This window comes from Anopheles maculipalpis, chromosome 3RL (assembly GCF_943734695.1).
Source record: "Anopheles maculipalpis chromosome 3RL, idAnoMacuDA_375_x, whole genome shotgun sequence".
NCBI lineage: Eukaryota > Metazoa > Arthropoda > Insecta > Diptera > Culicidae > Anopheles > Anopheles maculipalpis.
In genome coordinates this window covers 9,046,125-9,071,831 of record NC_064872.1, presented here as the reverse complement: position 1 = coordinate 9,071,831, position 25,707 = coordinate 9,046,125, and the positions used below count along the sequence as shown (strand labels likewise).

The window sequence follows — 25,707 nt, the reverse complement described above, 5'->3', positions numbered from 1 at the left end:
GACATGGGTTCCCTTGATAAGGATCATCTGTCATAAGAATTCGCTAAGAAAGAAGCAAGCTTCGGGGTACTTTCACCTTAGAAGAAGGTCCTTTTCTTTGTTCGCTTCGGTTCCGTTTTGTATTGGTTTTGTTGTACAAATCGGACGATTAAGAAATTGTGCGTGAGAGTGTATGTGAGTGGGTAGGAATTTCTTTACCATATGAAGATCTGTTACACGATATTACACGGTTACGGTTAAACGTAGTTTTGCATCAACGATTTATTTATTTAAATTGGCATAAATCAGAAAATCTTTATCAGAAACATTCAGGCTTAGTAAATGATAAATTAAGCTGTAGTTTTAATGTATGAAAAATTCACTGACAGAAGCCGACCAATCATCAAACAACAAACACAAGTCTGCATCATGAATAAAAAAAACACACCCTTCAATCGTGCGTGTTGTAATGACCATCGAATGGTTTGATTTCTTTCAAGCAAATACTCATGTAATTATGGCGCGTTGATAGATTAAAAACAATTACCGAACAGCGTGATGAAAGCACTGTGTCCCATCAGTGCGTACAACGATGATTATCATCGGTAAACTCGATAAGCTCGAGTTAATTAGCGAAAGCTCGTGTGATTGTATTAAAATGTGACAATGGGATTTCAATGCGTTCATGATTTCGTGATCATAAAGCCACGGCGCTGCACAGCTTCATTCGTAACGATGCTAATTAAGTTATAATGTGGTTGTAGAACGTAGCGCGCTGTTGCAGGGATGGCAGTGTAAATTACTTACACATAAATGTATGTTTTTGATGAATAAAGGTAATTCGTGTCATGTTATAAGCGAGTTTTTTTATAAAAATAACATAAAAATAAATTAACAAAACAAATAAAAGCAACGCTCATTCATCAAACATTCTTTAAAAACTAACTCGATGTCCGGTTACATTCCGAAATGGTTCATCGATATCTGTCGAATGTCTTTTTCCCTTTTGAACTCGATTATTTGTGTCTTGTTGTTTGTTGTGTGTTCCAGGTAGTCGGCTGCTCAATTGAGTTTCGATTGACATGCTTTTCACGATACAAATGAGTGGAAAGGTATTTTGATTGGATTCTACATTCGCTGCAAAACTCAATCGTAAAATAGAGTAGAACGGAAAAATAAAGAAAGGCTAGCTTTTTGCTAGTTTGTACCATAACACAAAACATACGCCCATCAGTAGACAACCGGAAGGGATTGATGAAGACGGAGCGAGCATATGTTCACTTCACGGGTCATGCCACCGGGGACATCAAGGGATTAGAAGTTTTTAGATTCGCTGCAGAGAGAATAGCTCTGGGGACTGATAAAGGTCGTGCCGAATCGTTAGAAAGGATAAAGGAATTGGGGAAAAAAGCGGTAAATGTCGAAAGGAATGTACTTTCGTTTTCTTTTTTCGTTGGAATACACTTGTCAACCTTCATGCGAACGACATGTGTCAAGAGGAAGGTCGAGGTGAAAGTTTGTAACGAAAAATGAGAAGGAGTATGATAACGATATGAAGCGGTTGATTGTAATGGAATAATCTAGTTATGTGAAAAGTGCAAAACAGGCATACACTATTCTATTGCTTGTGTTGGGCTGTCTTATATGCGTTACAGTTGTTTTGTTTTATTGGTTAAATTTTGTCTTTACGTTGTGTCTACTTAAATTTTACGATATTATTTTTATTTTTATTCTTTTATTTTCTTTAAAAAAATACTATGTAGTTTTTTTAGTTTTTGTTTACAAATTTTTCTTGACTTTATTATATTTTTAAATTTTATTATAATGAGAAATCACTCATAGACTTTCCTCTCCATTTTTATTTTATTTTAATTACATTCTTAATCGATGCTTCCAAAGGCAACGTTTGGAAGCGATAAATAATGTAAAATTAAATCCAACAGGTGGAAAACTGCGCCACCACAGCTAGCTTATCAGCCTTCTTGCTGCTTTTCCACTAAGCACTGAGCCTTGCGGTGTGCCTTATTTGGGATGGAAATATGGTAATTAAATACAGTTTGAAAATCGTTTGCAAAAGTCGATGTGACACGGATTGAGCGGTTGTTCCAGTGCTGCCCATCTAACGGCCGGCATCGAAATGTAAATTATTTGGCCAGCAAGAGCGTCCATTGCACGCGCCATAGAGATCGGTGACAGGTAACATGGTTGTAACCAGCTGTGTGTGTGTGATAGCGAATTCCAAGCTTGTCTCATTTTTATGCAAGGTGTGTACGATGGTGGTATTTGCATCTTGGACATGGGCTCCTGCTGGGGAATGAAGTAAAAGTCTCAATTTTTGGTGTAGAGATTCGGTGATGTTTCGTGGGATTTATTAAAATGCTAAAAAGGCGTATCAGAAAAGTTTTCTTGGCGTTGTTTGGTGAATGGCACTTTCGATGGAACAGATGGAAATGGTTATGGCGTCATTAATAATTATAAGAAATTATTATAACGTCTTTCTGGTGAAACATAAGCTGTTTGCTCGCCAATTTCTTAGTGACACGTAATACAAACAACAGATTCTTGATTTAATTAGACATCAGCTCACCGGCCTTACCCGTGCAAAAGGGCCTGCTCGCTACAGGTGCCAAAACACGTCCACTTGATCTATCGCGGATCTAATTTGCAATTTAAAATGATTAAAATCAAGCCACACTGCCATTGCCACAGCAACATGCATTCGGGCGGTGAGTGCATGCATCGTGATGGTGCAACTTTTTCGTTTCCATTTCGTATCATCATTCTGGGGGCCGAGTTTTTCGGATAGTTCCGGCAAGCAATCACGTTCCGGTGGTGAATGTTTCCTTTTTGAAGCGAAATAAATGGTTGGAAAATATCTTTCCTTCGCACGGGTTTTTGCTTTAGACCTTTTAGACATAATCATTATACCGAACACGTAATCACTGAGTCGACCGAGCGATGCACAAGGCTTAGAGAAGTTGTCAAAAACGGGGTTTTTGTGTGTGGCATTGCGTTAGAAGGTTAGGCGATGCATTTTAGTGACTGGTTTGTGAAATTCTGAACAGCATGAGAAGCCTTCATTCGCTGCATGAAATTTATAAAAAAACGCAGCTTTAGGCGTATAAAATGAAGCTTGCAGAAGAAACTTTTGGCGAGAGAGGTTCTCATTTTAATCAACAGCCTATTGAAAGGCTGTATGAAAAATATTATATAGCGATAATGGCTCATAGTTTGAGTCACTAAAAACTAAAATTTGAGGATATTTGAGTATTTTTAAAGCTCAAGATGTTGGAAATGGAAAATAATTCCAACAGGGTGCATTAAATGCTCATTAAACATCGGACTAGTGCTCGTGGCAAGACCATTGTTTAGAGTCTCTTTTACTATCATCCAGGCCTCATCCAATGTTTCATATCTGTATCGTCACTACACAATCTTCCTGCCATCACAAACAATTACTCCTCAAGTACTCTCGTTACGAGCAACAAACTCTTCTGCTCTTTGCAAGCCTACTTGAATGCTAACCGTACCAAGTGATAAGGAGCTCCACGATGAAGTATTAGAAAATTGAATAAATAAAGCCTCTGAAGCGAAAGTGCAACCTATAGCGCGGTGCGTTTGCTTTTAACTTGCTTTGAGCATTGAGAGAAGAAAGGATGCTCTGTAACACTACCCGAAAAACATCGAAAAGCAATTTCATGCTCCAATTGTTTGTGGGTCTCGTTGATTAGTCACCGAGCGCAGGTATTGGTCGCAAGTACCTCTTTTTTCAGCTTGGCACGAAATTTCGGAGAAAACCAGTAGCTCGACAGACCCAATCAAGATGAAACATACAACGCAATTTCAGCAGTTCTGCCTTTGGAGCGGGTACGGGCCAGGGCTGGCTTGTTGGCTGGCTGGAAGTGATATCGAAGACAAGCTATTATTTATGCATAACTTAAACAGGTTGATCGAACCACCTGCTGCTCGTGATGGACTGCGATATTCGAGAGTTTATACGGTTAAGCATTTTACACACATGCTCAAGACAAATCTGCCGGGCAAGCATGGCTTGGGCAAGGGAAATTTGGGTGAAGATTGGCTTGAAGGATAAGATGTGCGCAATCTTTAAGAACAGACTTATGTTCCATTTACACACATAACAAGAAGAAATCACATGAGTTTCTGTAATATTTCTAATGTCATTTCGTACTCGTAACGCAGCTTGCTTAAATAGCAAAAGAAATTCATCCAAATTCATTGCTGTGCTTGCTCAGTTGTGTTCATTTCTCATCGACGAAAACAGAAGCGTTCATTCCGTAAACGAACATCAGCTGAGAGGAATCACCTGAACCAACTGAAAGCACTGACGGAATGCGTCATGTGGCCGTTAAATCGATGAAACGGAGAGCAAAATCCAGAGAAACGAACCCGAACCGCGTTCGGTTCATTCGCAGGACGTTTTCTTGGCCATGTCGTAGCACAAGTTGGAATCAGTCCGATTGAATACGCCCGCGTAGTTGGTTGCTTGGTACGGATCGTGCTGTCAATCCTCAGTCTGATTAGTGTCTCGCTTTGGTGGCAAAAAAGCTAGAACAGAAAAAGCATAACATTGTGTGCTCCTCGCCTTTCGCTCACGAGTCCGTCATTAACCATCAATAGTTGGCCGTAGTCAGGTTGGATTGGGGATGGCATGGCGATGGTTATTAGCGAGCACGAGTTAGTGAGTAGTGCGTTTGAAGAAGGATCAGTTTGACAGGTGAAGCAAAGCAAATGTTCCATTTTCTGCTCCGTACAGCCCAAAGCTCTCGACCCCAATATGCAAAGGATTACGCGAATCGTTTCGTCAATGCAGCATTGTTGTATTGCGGGTGACGAATGGATAGTGGGCGCGTGTGGCTGTGTGTGGAGCGTGGAGGTGTGAAATTATTCAACACACAAAACGTCCCACCCAAACGTTCCAAGTAACCACATTTTCGCTTGTCGGAGCGGCCTTCATCTCACCACAAGACGGTGGTGGAAAATGCCGGAATGAGACGAAGTATAATCCACTAGAAATGGAAATTCTTTTCACACGGTTCACTGCGTACGTTTTCGCGCCTGTTTTGCTGAACGGTGGCATGGCTGTGGTGATTCGGACGCTTTGAAGACTAGGAGGCTTTAAAGTGTCGTCCTTTAATTTGATAAGTTAGGGTTTTACTCGAAAATTGTGACACTGAATGCAGTTTCTGTACGGGGTATCAGCAAGTCTAGTCAGCCATTAGACGGCCGTCGTGACCTAGAAGGTCTTTAAGCCAAGAAGAAGAAGAACAGTAACTCCGTGAATGAAATTTACGGAGTTCAATTTCTTTCAATACCTTCTTCTATTTTTGTGGTGTTGAAGGATTGGTTAAACGGTTAAACAGACTAAAGGAGTTGCCTACATGAAAAATCGATGTCTACACAGTATCAGTGTCAATATCTACATCTAATTAAGAAAAGAAATTTCTATAAAACCAAAAAGAACTTCGAAAATATAAGCCATCCAAGATACGAAGCAGACGATCAACTCATTTTAATAAGAGCCTTTCCCCTGCCATTCCGGAGTTTGCGTACTCTATCACACCCTATAAGCACTGCAGACTTTACCGAAAAAAGACCTCCTATGCGAGAAGAGACTCGATCGTGATAAAATAGCATTATTTCGTCATAAGCACCTCTTTTCAACGACACCATGGCAATATGTTGCCTAATTTTCCGCAGTCCGTTTTAAGCCCTTTGAAGGTCCTGTGAGCTAAGGGTACAGGTTTGGAGCTTGCGAATATAAAGCCCCTATCCTATTAGCTCTCCCTTTCCACGACAGCAAATCCGACACACTTCCAACACGGTTTCATGCAGGTTCCGCTATGATACGGTCCATTTAGAGCCACCTGAGATAAAAGGATATACGTAGAGAAAGCATGAACAAAAAAAAAAAGGAAATAGGCTCGAAACCCTCATAACGAGTGCAAAGGCTTGGGAGAAGAGTCCCTCACCCCCCGCACAAAAAAAAAAAACCTGCAAAAACGCTGCCTGGGTTTTGCGGGGTTCGTTTATCTTTGGGCTAAGCAATAACACCGAAACTTTAACTTCTTCAACTCTCGCAGACATAAGGTTTCTTTGGAAGCAGCACAGCCGGGAGGTGGGCTGTTCGTTTTCGTGCAAAGAAAGCGTTTGAATTAATTTCTCATAACACAGCCCACGGTCTTTACTGATTCGACGCACTGGTGGTGGCGATGAGTTGAGTGGCATACGGTTATTAATAAACAAGAGCACCCATTGTTTGTGGAATTTCAACGGCAAATACAACAACTTCAAAAAGAGCGATAGGAGCTGCGCAGCGAAGGAGACGAGTTTATATTTCTCCAGCTTCGTCACTTGTTATCGATAAACGTTTGAGCTCAATAAATTTTTTTTTTTATTTTTAGCATGCCGGCTCTCCGCCGTATCCTCAACACAGTCTGTGAAGACGATGAAGCTCAATAAATGTTATTACTTTTTTTCAATAATTACTTATTCGAAGCTATTTCTATGCTTTAAATTTTATTTTAGGCAATATGGTAAGACAGTTTTACCGAAGAAAAGGCATACTTCAACTTACATCTTAAATCTATGCTAAGCACCGAACAAACAAATCGCATCCCATCTGTAGTGCTTAATTTCAAATTAATTTAATACGATAATAAATACACAACCATAAGGTTAAAATGCTTCAAAAACCTCCCGAGATCATCGCCATCCGCCTCGTTGGCTGAAGCTGCATGGATTGCCTAATTGACCCAATTACGACCCGCAGAGAGTTATTTTTTCGCACCGTAAGCAAATTACACTGCTTTCACTTTCGTTTTACACCCTTTTTTCCTCACTGTGTGCTGAGGTTGTTTTTACTAACTCTCGATTCCCTATGTATGTGTGTCGAAATCACTCTCGCTTCCTAGCGCTTCGAGCTAGAGGATTGTTTTTCGTTTTTGAGGATAATGACCCAACAACAGTTAGGGACAAAATCAAGTGTTTGCTGGCAAGAGAAAGAAAGGAGCAATACACCTCATCGGCCATCATTATTCCATTCCAGCAAACGAGCTCGAGGATGCAAACCCAATTGGGAAATTGATGGACTTTTCATGAGGTTGATTTACCTGGGGCGTTACGCTTGAATGCGAGCACGAGCGTGACGCTGTGAAAGAAACCCGTTCATATGTTAAAATAAATAAATTTGCTAATGTAAAAAGTGCAAGAAATATGTAAGGTGTTTGTTTTTTGTTTGGAAAAGGGTTCACAAAGGCAATGACAGAATAACTCATCATTTTTAATAAGAAATAAACAAGAAACTTAATTTAAAAACAACTGACAGACGGGTCTGTGATCTAAGGATTGTTGTGTCCTTGGTTGGATTCAAATGGACTGAGCGCTTTCAACACAAAATATGTTGTCCTTACTCGGAAACCAGGGTTCATCTGACCGAGTAAAAAGGACAAATAAAATGAATAACACCAAATGCCCTAAAGTATTTCACATTTTTTGTTTACTTTAAAAATGCACAAGACAATCTTTTCTGAATTGTTGTTTTCTGAATATTATCATAATATTTTCCAACAAAGCTGCCCTTTTTCCGGCCACGTTGCCCTGCACAAAATTTTGAAAAATCATTAAATTTCCCCCATTTGTACATTGATCTCTTTTAGTGTTTTGCTTATACATATGTGCTTCGATTTATTGATTTAATTCTAAAAGTAAAAGAATAACTTGAATTGAAACAAATGGTTTGATGTGTTTAATATAAGTTTTTGTATATTTTATTCACTTTATGTTTACTTTTTCGTTGATTTCAATATTTAATTTTTTTCTCTCTAGTTGGTTCTTTAATTTAAACCAAAGTTCAAATATTATTTTCCAAGTAAATAAATCCAGCATCGAAAAGCCTGAACCAAAAATGAACAATTACACCGAACGTCACTCATAAATCATTTCAAAAGCATTTTTCTTTCATCCCGCTCACTATCACTTTTCGTCCATCCAGAGCCATAAATTTTATCTTTCATAGGAACCACTCCGTGTACTGGCTACTTTGCCAACGGCCAGAAAGAAGCATCAGACGCAAAGGCAGGCTCCCGTAACATCAGCAGTGAAGGTGGACAATGAATAACGATGACATATTACCTGGTGTAGCGTAGAGCAAGCAATAGCGCTTTGTACTGTGCTGCTGGTGCTGATGCTACTGCTGCAGCTTTCAAGCATAAGATCAGAGCATTCTTCCAACATTGTTCCTGCTCCAGCTCCAATGGTACGAAAGCTTGTAGCTCGCATGTTGAGCCAACCTTTGCCGAACTAAGCTCGACCTCGAGCACCTGCTGTCAGGCTACGCTGGGTCAGTTGGGAAGCCATTATTAAACAAGATAAAAGAAGATTGCTCACTCCCCTAATGATACAATCCATCTGATAGGGTTTGATGGGGTACAAGATTCTTGCATTGAATGGTATGATACAGATGGACAAAGATGAAGCAATGTTTTGTGTAACAATAACATATGTGAGCAAAACAACAAGATGTAGAAGGAAATACAATAAAAAATTATTATGAAAGAAAAGCAAAAAGGAGTTCTTACTATCTTATTTAGAATATACAAAAGTACGCTTTAGCCACAGATATGCAAACAAAGCCTACCTTATCATGACGCCCGTGTCCTCAGTCACACTAAATAACTTAACTAGGAAGTTCATAAAGCTCAAAGGTTGTGATGGCAAAGGAGAAACCAACACCAACGGCAGAAAAAATGGTCCCGATTATCTACTAACAAGAAGGACAAGTTTTAAACAACTTCCCCTGCCATGCATCCTGGCTGCTGCTGTCGCTCGAAAGCTCCCGCTTTATGGCCGGTAGCGGTTGTGGTTGACGGATAATAATTGCTTTTCATCAGCCTTAACTCGATGCAAACACAACAACGGTAGGGCCACCTTGGGGGTGGTGGTGGGCAGAGGAGGGATGGAGAGGCATGGGCGTTAATTTGATCAAATTTAGTTTTTGAAGTTTCGATGGCGTTGAAAGACGATGATAAATTAAGGCTGATGATAAGCGTGGCCTGAGATGAAAGTGATTACAGAGGGTGGAGTTGTTTGTCTAGTGTGACACTTGTTACAAGCCACATGAACAAGAGCATAAATTCAGTCTAATCGAAGTGGAAAGGAAAATTATTAAAAACTCGTCAACGAATCAGAGTAAAAAACGATCGTTATCGACCCACACAATCAACTTTTTGACAGAAGCAAGTTATGCAAATTACAGCATTTGTTATGTCGCATTAGTTTGCGACGGAAAGTTTCCTAGCAAAGGCAACAAAAAAAAAAAAAAAACTCTGAAAAATGTTTTGCCACGAGTGGGGTTGAGTATAATTCACCCAAGTTGCCCAGGTCCGAGCGAGAGAGGGCAAAGAAATGCTGCAAACGAATGATCGAAAAACGCAGCACGCTAATAATTCAGGTTGCGTGTTTGTGATTTATTTTCGGACCCACCGAATTACATCCACCAAGGAAGGGCGAAGGAGCTGCGGTGACAAAACGTTCTCCGTTCCTCTGACCCAACAACCGAGGGCAAACGTAGGGCGCCAGGTGTTGTCGCTGGGTTTTGTTTGTCTGGGGATTGGTGGCGGTTGTTTCACCACCCATCTGCAAGAGTCATTGGAGCACCAAAGTTGTGATTGTGGTGGTGATGTGCTTTTTTCTGCCCTTTAAAGTCACTGCATCATTGTGGTCAGCTGAATGGCTTTCATCAACAACTGATGCTTAAGGTATGTGTGTGTGTGTGTTGAGTCGTTTTTTACCTCAACGAAAAGGTGAACGAAGATTGTGTATGATGGCTCATCAAATGAAACATTTCTTTTCACACAATGGCAAATGCATTGACTTGGGGAAATGAGAGAGAAAAGCACACACAAAAAGAGACCAACAAAGCGTTGTTGAAACGTTCGAACAAACACAGCACAAATACGAAACACAATCAATATCCCGCAAGTCCTGAACAGCCGACTCATGCTAATGCTCCTTCGGCATGATTCGACGGACCGGCCGGTTTCAAGGCTTTGCCGGCCGAAAGGACATGAAAAGTCATTAGATAATCGTAAAGCAAGATTACATTCCCATTATATCTTTATGATACATTTTTATGCTAATGACTTATCATCATCAGCGATTGTTTTAGCGTTGTTGTTTCTGTTTGATTTGACGGCATTTGGAGAGAGGAATAAATGGGAGTTGGAAGAAAGTTCAGATGTCACGCTTTAGTAGGAAAATTGAAATGAACTTCACTGCATTAAGGTTAAAAACCATAAAAACTTTTAAACAATAATGAAGAAAAACTATCCCCGAGATATTATTTACTGGCCAACAGGCGCAGCACAAACAGAATCGCATTCATCTTCTCGTCACTCCAGTCACACCAGTGCTCTTCATGACACACCAACACAAACCATGTCGGTCTCTTTGTCTCTTTGCAGCTCACTTGTACATTTTCCACGATATTCATCACACAACAACAACAACCATGACAAGCCTCAGGAAGGAAATCCTAAATCTGCCGTCTTTGCGATGCTCATCCAAAGACCTTCAGGCTCTTCTTGGCGAAGACTCGGGCTCTTTATTCATTGAGCTCACGTGCAACGGAACGGAGAGAAATATTGAAGCACATCGAAAGCTACACTTTCTTGAGGATCTGTTCATATTTCATTTTCCATGTAAAGCTCCCTCCATGGCATGTCGAAGTATGCAGACAAGATAGTGTCTATCGAGTGTGTGATACGAGGAAGCCATCACTTTGACGGAATGCAAACTAAACTGAGCCTCCATGTAATGCCTACGTTCAACAAATAGTGCACATGGTGTTCGTGTTGCTCTTCTAACCCACTGCTCCTCATCTCCAAAAGTAATATCCAACACCCTTCTGGATGTCATTTTTCCCAACCCCAGCAGTGCATAGAGACTTGCAATCGCCCACGGACAACTACTCTCTGTGTGTTGTTAACGAACGTGTTTACAAAGCAGTTGATCGAATGAATACATCCTCACGATATGGAAGCAGGAGCGCCGCGAAAGGAGTGCTCCATGAAGAGTAGTGCTCCAGAAAATCCATCCAATAAAAAAGAGAACGAGCAAGAAGCATCCTTAGAAAAATGACGCCCAACCACACAGCAAGACACAGCAAGTGCGATAAAGTGCATACACTGAATGAGTTTCATTGACGCAACGACAGGTAGCTCGGTTCAATTTGTCTCCGTTGACAGTGTTGGTATGTGCCTCTCTGCACGGAGGTGGTTATTTGCGTAAAATCTCGCATGAATGAGCCTTCACAGTACAAGGAAGGGAATCCCCAAGGATGGGTTTTGTATTCACTGAAGGGTATTAAAAATAGAGTGTAGGCTGTGTGAGGCTCGATCACGATAGGCGCAGTTGTTGGAAGGCCTGGCGTGCTGAAGGGCTGATGACACCAGATGACATCGGTTGGCATTGAATCATTCAGCAGGTGTCAATTCAGCTGGCGTCATAATGAAAAGTCCCTGATGACAGTTTAAATAACCGGCAGGAAGTATTTGAGGCTAGATTCATTAGGATAAGGCTGATTGCAATGGAAAATTTGAAAAATTCGCTACAGTGTCCACTTATCATGTTGCAGTAAAGTTCATTTCCATTTCGCGCTTTTCCAGCTTTTTCGCTACAAATCCATTTTTTAAAGAGTGAACCTGCCTCTTAGCTGGCATCCACTGACGAAGTATTCCTTCCATCCCCTTAGAAAAGTGCATGAATATTGTTACGAATATACATATTTCTTCAACATGCTTTCCAGTATTACTTGCTGTTTATCTTTTTCTTGTATCTCCGCAGAACGAGCTCCTTTCCATTGCGGACTACGGAACGGAATAGAATAACAACCTGCGGTGGAAGCGATGCAAAAACAACTTCTCGCGTTCGTTGTTCTTATTTCCTTCCAGTTTTGCTTCTGTTTTCGTCTGGTCGCTAACAACTCCTTTTGGCAACGGGAGAGTATAACTCAACGTAATAGCTGGAAGGAAATAAGGACCACCTTTCCTTCATGAAGTATGATGCCATCGGATCCACTTCGGTCCTCGTACACTCGTCGTTGTCCTTAGCCTTGTCTTGCTTTTTGTGTGTGATTACAGAATCGTTAGAGACGACGACGAACGAAGAACTGCAGACGATGTCTTGGAGCAGCAAAAGGCCCAAAAAGCACAGGTTGGATGGAATTTTTGAGCCAGTTTACTTGCAGGGGTCTTTAACGAGGGGAGAGATAAAATAATAATATAATAAAAGCAATATTGAATACGTTGGGTGGAAAATGTCAACACAAAATGTGAGGAGATTGTGTTGGGAGCTTTGTTAGAAGCTTTGGTGACGTAAAGGAGCAATCTTTGTTCGAAGACGACATGTTTAAGGACTCAATAAGAACAGTCTTATCCTTTTTCGAAGCTTCTAACATTCATCACAAGGAATAACACCCTCCCAATCAACACCCAGAACTCTTCTTCTCGAGCCTCTCATCCGACAATATTCTTTTGCCTCATCTTCAAACACACCATTCTCAATCGGCTCTCGAAAATTGCGTTCGATTAATCGATTATAATTTCCAACCAGTATCTGAGTGTTCGGTGCCATTAGCGCGTAATGTTTGCTACTGATTACATTTGCATAAACATACACTCGACTCGGGGACCTCGGGTTGGGCTGGGATCTAGGTGTTACTTTGAGTTCGTGCGGAAGCCTAAATGGCTTTTTCGATTGCAGCTACAATACACACATAGACGCACAAAGTACACTGGCGAACAGAGGCTTCGAATTTCGTATGCGAGTTTTATCGAGATTTTTTTCAAAATTTGTGGAATCTAGGCTTGATGGATTACATTGGGTTGGTCGTTAGCGAAGCATAAATGCGGTACATCGCCAGCTGTTATCTGGCTGGTCACATTTTTGCGAATGTTTTTGCTGTATTCATTTTGTTTGCAAAAGCGTCGCAGCAAATTTAATGATTTAGCCATCATCTTCTTTACAATTTCATCTGATTTCTTAGAAATCCTCCGGCAGCGTACGAGGGAGTAAAAAATTCGTCGAATCTAAAGATAACAGACTCAGTGAACAGTGTCGTCGCTGGTGGTGTAAACTTTTCGGACACAATTATTGAGAATTTTTACTCGAAAAGAGGAATAATAAATGGCCACCCGACCGAGTAAAAACAGGCCCAGACAACAGACTAATCAAAAACAAACTTCTTTGAAGGTCTTCTTTGAAGGCTGCGTGTGGCAAACGATAGGCGATTCGGAACGATTTAAAAGTCAAACGTGCTTCCATATCGCTGATAGCACTTTGGAAAGTTGATGGTATTTTTTATCCAAAAGCTCTATGCTACATCAAAATTTCCCTTTGTCAATAATCTCAAATGAATCTTAAAACAAAACGAACCTTCTAGCCTTTATTTTGCTCGATGAATGTATTTCAATGCAGCAAAATTCACCGCCTTGTGTCGGTGCTTTTGAAGACGATAATCTTAAAGCGAATCGTCGCTTTTCCGCTCAGCACGAACACAATCCTTTTTTATTCGGCGCCATTTTCACTCACACGGTTGTCGTCCCCGTCGTCGAGTGGAGCCAAAGCTCCGTGATGCTCTTTGATCGTAAAATAATATAGCACACCGGAAAACGTGTTCGCACGCTACGGTTGCCTATGGTGGCGAAGTAATTTATGTGGCTGTGTTCGTGCAAACAACCCTTCAGTCTTTAGAATAACCCAAAAAACACACGCACTGTCAAGGTGGCAATCTGTTTGAGGTTGTGATAGCATGTAGATTTTACAGTTTTCTATAAATATTTTATGATAATGATGGATTGGAACGATGAATGGATGCTGGGAGATTTGTCGGAGCCCAGCATTTAGCATACTCGATGTTGTTTGACGATGTAAATCCGAATGATGTAATCTTTTTGGGTATTGATTTTTTGGGGATTTTCGTTTACAACCTTTGCTTAGTGCGGAACAGATTATTGGTATGAAAGGAAAATGAGGAAGTTCTAATTTAACTGAAACGTAAATGAAGATCGACCGAATGATGTGTTGCAAATGGTGCAAAAAACTGTTTTGAATTTGAAACTGTTTACCCTTAATGCAATGGTTAATATACTTATGAAATCTAATTAAACTCTCATTAACTTACCACATTTGGCGAACGTTCGAACGAACGCTTGACGTAGTCTTGCACCATGGTTATGGTAATGTATGGGTCCGTTCGCACGAAGGAAGCACCGAACCAAATCCACCAAACAGCTCGGCAAAGAAAATCGGTGGAAAAATACCATTAAACCATCACACACGCATTCCTTTATAATGACTTTTTGTTTTTCGTGACGCATATGGTTCTTTCGAAACGGAGCAGTTTCCGATTGGTTTGAGGACTTGTGAGGGCGGGAATCGTTTTAGACCGTTACACGGAACTTCAAAAGCTTTCGGATGGGTACGCAACATGGATGTTTGTGAAATTGTAAAGGTATTTTGAACTGGTTTCATGGAATTTTGTATGTGACGTTCAATTAGGTGACGCAGATGGCATTTTAAAGCAATTATAAAGCGATTTTTTTTAATTTGGTAAAGATCTAAGATTAGCAACGTCTTTGATAATTATTTTAAGCTTTATTTCAAGCTTTTCCAAATCCATTTTATATTACTAAGGCATTATGATGAATTAACCACTTTCTAGCCTTTTCTGTGCTTTACTTTTGTCATTTAAGCTCTCAAAGAAATCAAAAGAATAATAAGAAAGAAACTAATGAACGGACCGTGGTTCAAATTCCATTCGGACTGTTTCTTCGTATTAAGAAAAATACTTGGTGGCTGACAATACCTAGCAGATCGGTAAGCCAAAGAGACAAAAATATATTTACAGTAATAGAAAAAAGGATAGCATAGCAATGTAAATTTATTAGTTCGAGCTCAAAAATTTGCACCCCAATTGCTAAGTCTTCACAGTACATAGTTACACGAGCTAAAGCAAGGACAAGACTTCCAGTACAAAAAAAAGCACAAACACTCTCAGTGTAACACCAGAAGCCCGAAAAATTTATGTTTGTCGTTGTGTGTATGATACACCCTCCAGTGAAATTTGTACTGTAAAAGGCTGAAGACAAAATTTGCCTTAAGCTCCGCTGCCATTGTGTGTCGCAGGGCGTACTTGAGTTAGCTTTCTATGGTTGTGTCCCAGGACGATACGTCCGATATCATACCACATACCGTACCACATACATCCGCTTAGCGTCCTTAGCGATCCCCTTAGTTGTGATAGGATTTATGCCGGATATTTTAAAGGTACGTTGGTGGTAGATGATTTTACTTTGCATCGTGTCACGTGTTTTCCTTTGCTTCGGCAGTTGGGGAACGATTCTCTGCACGGGAGCATCGTAGCATGGTAGTCAACGATGGTACTCACTCCGATCATTTCCTGCACTTGACAGATGAAAGACATTCCGGTCGGTGACTTATGTGAGCTGCCGCAAGATTTTTCGGTGGCGAAAAAGCTTTCTTGCGTAGTGCTTTGTGGTTTCGCTTTCGAGTGTTTCTTGCACTGGAATGCTTTTTGAGTAGAAGGTTTTAATGTCAACGATATGTCCAATTTCTTGAGGAAGGTAGTTACATGTAAGTATTGCTTTAACGATTTACTTTTTCTAGATTTGTGACACTTTTTGATGAGATTTGATGAGGTTTTATCAAAATGATTTATTGGAGACAAGAAAATTCAAGAGCAGTTCCCCAGTATTTAGATATTTGTATCGATATTCATCACGAAGATCAACATACACCTTCAATAAGAAGAGCTGCTTAGCTAATAGACACATTCCTACACTACAGTAACTCAACATTCCGATGTGCTTCGATGCATTTTCCCGGTTGACGTTAACTTCGGACTACCACCAAAAACCACAGCCATCGCAACAATCAAGTAAACGAACCGTGATTTCCTAGGACATGGAAGTCACCATAAATGTCAAACCACAACTAACCGAACGACTCAGGTTCGTTCATCCTCTAGGGCTTTGGTTTCTGGGTCGGTTTTGGGCCAGCAGAAGCACCAGTACCAGTAGTTCCACCTCGCTGTAGTTTTGCGCTCGTCAGCGGATGAGTTATGATTTTAATAACCATAATTCATGAAGTAAAGCAACACAACATCCCTACGTTGTTGTCCTGGTTTTTCGGGATCTCCAGGGTGAGGGAAGTTAATGGGTTGGAAAAATGTAGAGAAAACTGGCACGAGTGTCAGTTTGAATGATTGTTGGCCGTCCACCCGAAACGCTGCAAGAAGCGTTCTACTGTGTGTAAGTGTGTGAGTGTTTGTGTGAAAATTTAATAAAAAAGCTCGCGGTAATCCTCGTAATGAAGTGATGAGATAATGTCAGACGGCGGTTTAAGCTGAGATTAAACTTTCTTGACATTTTTACTCCAAGTCGTGAGAGCGTTATACTTCGCCCAAAGAGGTTTCATTGTAATTTTAATGATTTTAATGAAAAGTTCTTTTATAATAAGTGAATCCATTTTCCTCTCATCAACTGTTCCTGTTTGTGTTGATCACACTGTTTGAACATTCAAAAGAGCGTTTTTGTGTTCTTATTCACTGAAGAACGGCCAGTATCGAGCATGATTCATGATGGCAAAAATCATGCTGGCAAAATAAAAGAACCGACAAATGAAGAATGACCCAATAAAGCGATCATTGGTACACAGTTTACACTTTGCTTTATTGCTCGAGCATGTTTTCATTTTGCTGCTTCATTTTCGCCTCTTTGAAGTACATCGAGTGGATGCAGTCGGTATGATTAATGGAATGAATGTAGGTGTGAAGGAAGCAAAGCTGGAAAACATACGAATGAGTTGAGTTTATTTATCTTCGATTAAATAAAATTGGCACTTCGTTTAATATTTTCCACTTTATTTGGGTGTTTTTATACATATTTTCAACTTCAAAGAGTATTTTTCGAATGAGCCCTGCCCATAGACTGATAATGATTGGCCTATTCCTAGCAAACCTAGAACGTTACAGCATCCACCCGTAAGCCACACTAATTAACCGACACGTTTGCCCACAAGATAACCAAGGATTCTGTCTGCTCGAACCGCAACTCAAATAACATTGCCCAGATACGTTACATTAGTGTTGCTTCGGAAGTTTGTTTTTGTAGTTTTCCGGAAGCTGTAGAATAAGGACAATTATAAGCTGGTCCGAGTACGCATAGCTGGCGGCGGGAAGAATATAATGGTGATGCTAGCGCTAGAAAGAGCAGACGTTGTGCTGAGCACGTACACACTAAACCTGTGTCCTTAACCGGCACACCTTCCGAAACACGTATCTCTTGACAGCAAAATCGCGTGTGTAGTCGACCACCCACCCACAGCACATGTAAAGCAACCGCATCGTCCAAACAGTTGGTACAGAACATCGTACCATGTTTGATTTTGACCATCGGCTATGGGTGTAATGTGATATAGGAATGGTACAAACCAGGAATTTTCACATTTTCTCTATCAGAAAACACTACCCCGATGGGGAATTACACACATACACACCGTTCCTGTGTAAAGCGGTTCTGTTACAACCGACGTAAAGAAAAAAGCATGTTTCCCACATACACACACACCAACATTTCAGTTGTGATAAAACTATCCACACACGGTACCAACACGAGATTGCCCCTGAGGTGATGGGGAAGAATGAAACATATTTGTTGACAAAATGGGTAAAGCACTCGCCCAAAGCGTGCCACGTGGACGTGAACACTGCAAAGGCTGTCAACAACAAATGCAACCGGCGGACGGAGCGATGTTGCATGTGAGATTGCAATTCTTATCTTGCTGTCAGGTGCATCCGAAAGCTACGGGAAGCTAATGTGTTTGTTAGCTTGTAAAAGTGTTGCAGCAAAATGAAGCTGGAGCCGAGAGTAAGTGAGGTATCGATTTCCATCATTCTTCATCTCACAATGGCCGCACAATTCGCTAGCAGGTAGAGTTGTCAGTTGAGTAGGTAGCGTATGTAAACAAGTTTGATTGAAACATTTTTCCCAATACGGTGGGAATCACGGCGTTCGTGTTTGTGATTGAGTTCGTTGACGGAAATTGAAAATGTAGCCACACACGCTTTTTGGCACATGACAAGGTACATTGCTATGCATATGAAGGGGGGTAATTCCATAAGGCGCGGTAAAACATTCCGTTCAATGCACCAACATTCCCAAATTCGTTTCCAGAATCAGAGGTTCGTCGAAATGATTGATAGAACGAATAGCCGACACGAGATCGTTTCCCGTTTTTTTCCCATGCTAGACGACAGGTGAGATTTCGACTCGAGGACTCGAGGACTGTGTGGCAGGAAATTGATACAATCGTTGCCAATGTGGTTAGTGCAAAATTGGAAATGCAAACTTTTATTGAAAGAAGCAATCACAATGTGTTGTAGTGTTATTTGTTTATGAGAACGTAAATAATTTATTTGGTAATTGTTTGGGATTTGAGTGAAAATTATAAAACGCTTCAAGCACATTATGAATTTTATTTCTATGCTCATAATTTGAAGAATTTGTTTTGACTACCGTCTCTGTTTGATTTGGGTTGATGAACATATTTAAAGATGAGCATTATTCGGGGAAATTTCGTTCTTCGTCGACACCTATGTAGCACCTGGCCAAATGTCTATTAAATGAACAATGTTTAAGAGTTTTAAATTGAAATAACAAGAAAAAGGCAAACGAGAAAATCCATACAAATAAAACTTAAACCTGAAATCGATAGTACGGCAAAGTTTTCCCAACAGTTGACAGCACCTGGTAAGGCATATCAAAAACCGATGCTAAAGTTGCTTTGGCCCTTCAGCAGCGAACTGCTCAAAGGAGAATCATGCAACGTGACATGAACTTTTGTTCAAGTCCAAGGTAACTAAACGAGTCAAAGTTCCACCCCAAAAACTGAACCAGAGCAGTTTCATACTCAGCAATCCTATATTGTTTGTGCAGAGATTTGATGGTTGTGAAATGGCTAGCTCAAGCGAAGGGTTTGTTTTTTTTTTTGTTCCAAAGAAACTCGTTCATGGTAGCTTTTGAGCAAGTGTACTTGTAAGAGCAAGTTTTCCAAAGTGGTAAAGATGAAATACTTGAAGAAGTAAGTTCAAGTAGCTATTCTTCACAAAGAGAACATAGATGTTGAAATGAAAATGAAAAGCAGCATTTTTTTACTTTGGAAATTTTGCTATAAATTGGGTAAGTTGTAGAAGAAGTGTATTATTTTTCATATTTAATAATGCAAAAAGCGATGCAAGCGAGACATCCCGATTCGAATTCTTTGCAGCTTTAATTTAAAATTCACTTCATCCCGGACGCTTCGCATCAATCTTACATCCTTAATAACTGAACCGAAGCATGAATCATGATCCTGCATATGGCACATAAATCAAAGATAATCTCAGCCCCCACGGCAAGGAAATTGAATGTGCTTGGAACCGTTACCCGCGTTCGGTAGATTAATCTGCTGTTTTCACAATCTGCAAACGGGCAACTAGAGTGCAGTACGAAATGTGTACGGATGAATTATGAGCGAGAAAGGTTATTTGTGGATGAGTTGTCTCATTGCAACAGGAGCCACATGGGTCGAGGCCGCCTGTGGCGAACGTTTTCGGTTCATCGTGTCAGCCGACGATGCCGATGAGATGCTAAATACGTTTATCAAAGGTCAGCAGATAGATTTGTCGTCATTGCGTGAAAGAGAGGTTGGAATTAAATGTAGCATTAGTTTGCAATTCTGTCACAGGACAAATGGGAGTTCGGGGTTCGTTATGCTAGGTATCAGATGAACAGCAGACAGATGACAGGTGTAGACAGATGAGAAATTATGTATGCCGATTGTTGATCGTACGAGATATGGTTTGTGTTGGCTGCAAGCAAATTAATTTCCAGCTGATGAAACACATTGTTGTGCGGAGCTGGTGTGGCAACATCGGTACACGATAGAGGAGACTAATTGAATCGTACAAAGAATTGGTTAGCTGCTTTTGTACATTTGAAGCAGTGAAATTTAAAACGATTAAAATGAAGTTTGAAGGAGATTTTTCTACCCCAATACTATTATTCAAATTGCACAACGCCTAGAAACTCCTTGAGTACTTTCTCTTGAGAACTTGAGAACTAGAAACTATCTCTTGAGTATATTCAGCAAATATTTTTCAAAAGAATTGGTTTGATGGTTTTTAACGGGCATTCCTTCGTGATAAACATGTAACCTATTAATGAATTTTCTTGACATTTACAACAAACCGTAAGAATAATTTATGATTTAATCTAAAACACAATATTTTCTTCCTGCACAGTTGTCATAATGGACATACTTGAAACGATAAATATTATTTTTATCCTTCCAGCAGCTTTCACTGTTGTCGCCAACCTTACGGAGCGGTATGATGCGAATGATTAATCACAAAACTGCTTCGTGAGAAAATTAAAAAAGTTTAGAAATGGAATGGCCAAATACATGACGTTCAGAGGCTTAGAGGAAAACCATTGTGAAACCATTATTTATGTGATTAACAGGGAATGAATGAATAATAACTATATCCATAATTCATTTCCCAAAACATATTTAGAGGTTTTCATTTTGAAACAAAGGCTTTTAATGTGTATTATGCCGTTAATTAGTGAAATCGTCAATAATTTCCTTTTTTTTTCAGAACTTTGAACTTTATTTGTAGCTTCTTGTTAAAAAAGTTTCCATCGTAAGTACTTGTTTGACATAAATGTTTTCTTTTTAAAAGAAAAAAAAAAACGAATACCCAACTAACTTGAAAGACGACAGAAACAGATTGTGCAAGAACAAAAACTCACTAAGCACCCGTTCGTTTTGTTCGATATGCACAAAAGTCACGTTGTGGCAAAAGGTTTCGCGCACGTAACAAACCTCACAACAACCCACACTTACACACCCTCAATGGGAACGGCAAAGGTCAATAACGATTTTCCAATATGGGTGTTAATGTCAATCGTATCAAATTGGTTCACACGAAGCACAATGGCATGTGGAATGTTAGCAGCTAGCAGAGCAGTGGGTCACTTTCAGCTGTGAATCGGAATTGCGATAGAAAATTATCATTGCGGTGTGGTTGTACCGGATCGAACAGAATCGAAACAGAACAATAAAGGGAAAATTGCTTTATTGCTAGCGAGCATTACCATTACATTTTCAAGCGTTGAGAACGTGATATGATGCATTGTTATCACATGTGTGTATGTAAACGGTTGTTTATTAAATTACATCGGCAATTCTTATACAAATTTTGTGTAAGGGTAGCAAACTGATCATGCCCGACTGCCGTCAGGCTATTGTGGGAGCCAGCGTCAACAGCTTATACTCGGAAGCTCCAATAAATATGACTAAAAGTTTCTTTTATGCTAACAAACGAGATTATGGTACCTCGAAGTAGATTCTACCCTCAGACGTTTGATTTATTTTTTCTTCCGCCCATTACATCCTGCTCACCATTGTTGAAAGCACTCATTTCCACACAATTTTCTGTTTACTTCGCATGCCAATCGGTTCCGGTGTGTTCGACGACGATATTGGTTTCGGCGGAAGTTCACACCGAGGAATTATATTACCTCTACCGTCAATAAGCTGCTCCAGCATTGGGTGCAGCTTCCGAGTACCGATACCAGACACCGGAAACGATTCACCAGGAAAAAATATCCCGCTTGTGCTTTTGTTTGAAAGGCACTGTTCGACAAAAGGCAAAGAAACGTACGATGGAGGCGCCTGGTGTCGTGTGCAAAAAAATGGGAAAGATTTATTAAGAGAGTGAGCAGGGTGAGGTGTGAGAAAATATCTCGATTTGTTGTTCTGATTGGATTTTTTGCTCGGTGGTTCATCGATGTGGTTACATCGATGGTGTAAGGTTACATCCGTGGTCTATCATTTGCCTGGCGCCAGCAATAATTGATTGCATCAGCAACGGGCGCAACGGATTCTTCTGCAATCACTCGATATTTGAAGCATTACTCAGCAGGGTTTACTATTACCTTTTGGTGCAAACTTTCTTTCGTTGTATCATCAATTATGGATCACGAAATATTGGAATGACTGTGTGATAATATCCTATTGCTTTACCTGTATTAATATCGCTGCGTTCGATGTACTTTATTTTACTTTCGTTATACGATTGAAGTGTAGATTCTAGTGTAGACCGTCAGAAAGATAAAAGGATCACAAGTCTCATGTGTAAACATCATACACCATACTCTCATGCCATTCAGTTTTCGCAATAAAATAATACAAATTACAACCCAACCGTAGTTCGTATTACTACGCCACTACTCGCTTCTTGGTACAGTCCGTCGCGGCTAATCATATCTCAGCTGGTAATTAAAGTCAACTATTTCCCATTCATCATCTTCTTGCCGCTTCCATGACCCGGATTCTCTATCGACGACATCTTACGATAAATGTAACAGCACCTCAAGCGGGAAGGTGCTCCGGTTTGATCTGGTCTGTCGCGCCTGGAGCACACGTCCCAAAATTCAACTGTGGCGATGGCGGTAAATGTCATTACGAGATAATGTGCGCGCTCATCTACAGACGGAATAATTAATCTCTTTCATGTGTGACGGGGTAGATACTCGTTTATGCGATTACATTTCAACCGAAAGCAAAACAAACGACAAAAACCAGTAGCGCCACACGCTGTGTGGCGTTTGATCATACGAACCAGATACGAGATACTGGTGGTGAAACGTTGGAATTGGGTTTTATCGCGAATGGAAAACGGAGCGAAGGCTACGTGCCATGGAACCTCAGCATGAATACGTGCCAATGCTAAAACTTTCTCTCTCTTTCTCTCTTCCTGTAAATCTCCACTACTCCAGACGTCGATTTCCAGCTAGTGCACAATGTCAAGCGTAGCTGGTGGCCGCGGAATGATGTACCACACAGCTAATCAAAAGCGTCATGCTTCGATGCACTTTCTCCCCCCTCCCCAAAACTAGAAAGAAGTTATCAGATCCAGAGTGACCCCGATGCGTGTGAAAGCTCGCCAGATTGACTTCATTATGAATTTATATCGGACACCTCGGCTTTCAATGTGCTGTTCCGGGCTGCCATGAATTGGAGCGGCCGTATGACGTCATACGCGGCAGGTGTGTTGTACATTAAGCATACATCATGCATTAATCATTTCGTGTGCTGATTTCGCGCCTCGTGTACGTATCGGGCGGTGTGTGACGGGGCTAGTTCAGTCATAGAATCAACACGCGTTCGGAGCACGCGTGTTGTGCACGCGAAAGTGGTCGTGAAGGTGTTGGCTAGGATCAACTGTTACCCATCGTGGTGAGAAAAATTAAGACATGGACATGAAGGGGTTTACTATTTTGAAAATATATCAAACGATGAAAGTTGTAAGTAATAAATTTGAAGGAACATTTCTGTTCAATATTAGATATGATACGATGAGTTAGATAAACCAGATTTGGAATACGGGATCCGAAGTCCAGGATAACGCATCCCCGCTTAATCTGATCTGAGAGCTGATACTCAAGATTCCAGGTATCCAAGGACAGAATTTGCAGATTAGAGAATCGGGATTCTAGAGGATTCTATGCTTTGTTTGATGCTAGATCCCAAGTTGGGAAAAGCAAAGATCCTGGACTCTTATTAACATTTCAGATGTAAACTGTCACAAAAACTGTTTTTGTCAACTGCAGTAATCAATTTTTAGTTTTAAATGTTTTTGTTTAAAATGTGTTTAAGTGTTGATATATTTTCTCAATATTCTGTAATCTTTTATAACACTTTTTCTTTGTCGATGTAGGAAGGTTTTTAAATAGCTTCCTATCAAATATATGTAACCCTACCGAAGTCTTGTATATTTGATCAATAGTAGGCAACAATGTGACGCTTTTTCTTCAAACTCAACGTCTTGTGTGTGGAGCTGATTGAAACTAGTATTTTCTCGCTTGCGATTTCTCACCCTGCGGTGCATAGATTATTCTCATCCCAGCTGAAGCTTCAGGAACTATCCCTAAATGTTCCTGCCACCCTAAGCAGCATGCTGAATTAAATTCCGGGGCAGAACCGATGGGTAGGCTTAGGAGATTGTTTGCCAACGGGTCATTGGGATAGGACGATGGTTTTGCCAAATATTTGCCCAACGTATTTCGCCCACAGACCACATTTTAAGGGTACGCCGGATGTGAATATGACTGCTGCTGCTGCTTCTGGGATAGTGTTGATTTCGGATGAGCAAGGTGGGGCTTGTGGCTAGTGATTTTCCCTAAACGAGATTGGTGTGTTTTTTCTTAATATCGTCCATATCATTTGTGTACATCCCACATCGCTTTCCATTGCCTGTGCATGAACAGAGTGTGGTGACATCGATATGGTTATAGAGGCGAGATGGGAATGGAAATTATGGCACCTTTTTTCGGACACTATTTACTCTTCTGATCCAGCTTCCGATTGGTGGACCTTGTGTGGAGAAGCCATGTTGAAGGTTAGAGTAATGCGAACTGTTTTGTTGAACTGTTACGAAAGAACTTAAACGGCTTTAATAAGGATTTTATAAATCATGAGAAGCGTTTAAAATTTAAGAGTAAATCAATTGATTATTTATTAACATAATTGATTTTTTATTGATACTTAGAACAGACACTATTGAGAGGTTAATTCAAATAGGATCCAAGCAAATACAGCTCTTAAATTTCTTGAAACATCCCAAAATTGAAATTTTACCCAAACTGAAAGGGTTGAATAATTCTTCGAATATTCCCACCGTCATTATTCAGAATCATCTAACGCTTTCGATTACTACCCTTACCGTCTAATCATTCGCTAAGTGTCTTGTAAAGACGGTCATTTCTATCCCAACTTCCCAGGATGATTTATGTAATTGAGGTTCTCTCCTTCCCCAACAACCGACGCCCACAACCGACGCTCTCTCGTTCCCTTAATAAATGTAATATAACCGAATTGTTTACATATCGAATCGGGGTACCATGTACCCGAAGACTAAAATGAAACAAATAACCCTTAATGCGATCCTGACCATGGATCCTTTTTTTTCCAGCCTCCTGATTTTCTGCGACACAATCAACAGGTCCCAGGTAAGATGAGTAGGGATTGGTGTCTCCAGAACATGGCCAACCTTTCCCAGGTTACGACTAGCACGGGGCAGCAAATCGTCGTCCACTTTACAGCGCAAAATGGAAGCAAAACTTGGGAAAAAATGAACCCGAAAAGTGAATTGAAGAAAAGGGTTTTCCTATGCTTTTGGGTTCACTTCCCCGATCGGTCTCAGGTTTGGTAACCGGAAGAGATGGTTGGGTAGAAAAAAAGGCCGGGATTCGCATTAAGAAACTTTCCGGGCGTTTGAACTTTCGGAAAAAGATCGTAAGCGTTGCCGTGGGAAGTGTGTCGTCATGCTAGCTTTTTTTCTTCTTTTGCTCCCTGTACTTACCTTCAAGTTGTCGATCGATAATTTATGGCGTTGTGTTTTATGTAGGAATTGGAGCAGGTGCAAAACATGCTTAAATGGTTTGGAAGTAATAGAACTTTCTTTTATGAAATATAATACCCATTTGCTCTTAAAGAACAAAACTATAATCTAGTTGAAAGCGATCAAAACTTGCAAATAAACAAAAGTGCTCGAAAAAGTAAACAAATCACGCACGTTTT

The 25,707-nt window shown here is 40.4% G+C and overlaps 1 protein-coding gene across 4 annotated transcripts in view; it reads left to right on the top strand.

Annotated features, from left to right (window-relative positions):
* Nucleotides 1-25,707, top strand: part of LOC126565322 (40S ribosomal protein S5) — a 326,252-nt gene that overhangs the window by 105,465 nt on the left and 195,080 nt on the right. The window contains exon 6 of one of the 4 annotated variants that reach the window (XM_050222490.1): nt 12,746-12,756. The exons of 2 other annotated variants lie outside the window; for them this stretch is intronic. The gene's annotated coding sequence lies outside the window, so the exon portion shown is untranslated. Of the gene's footprint in view, nt 1-972; nt 984-12,745; nt 12,757-25,707 lie in introns of those variants that run through there. One more of the 4 variants, XM_050222493.1, reaches the window with a different exon arrangement.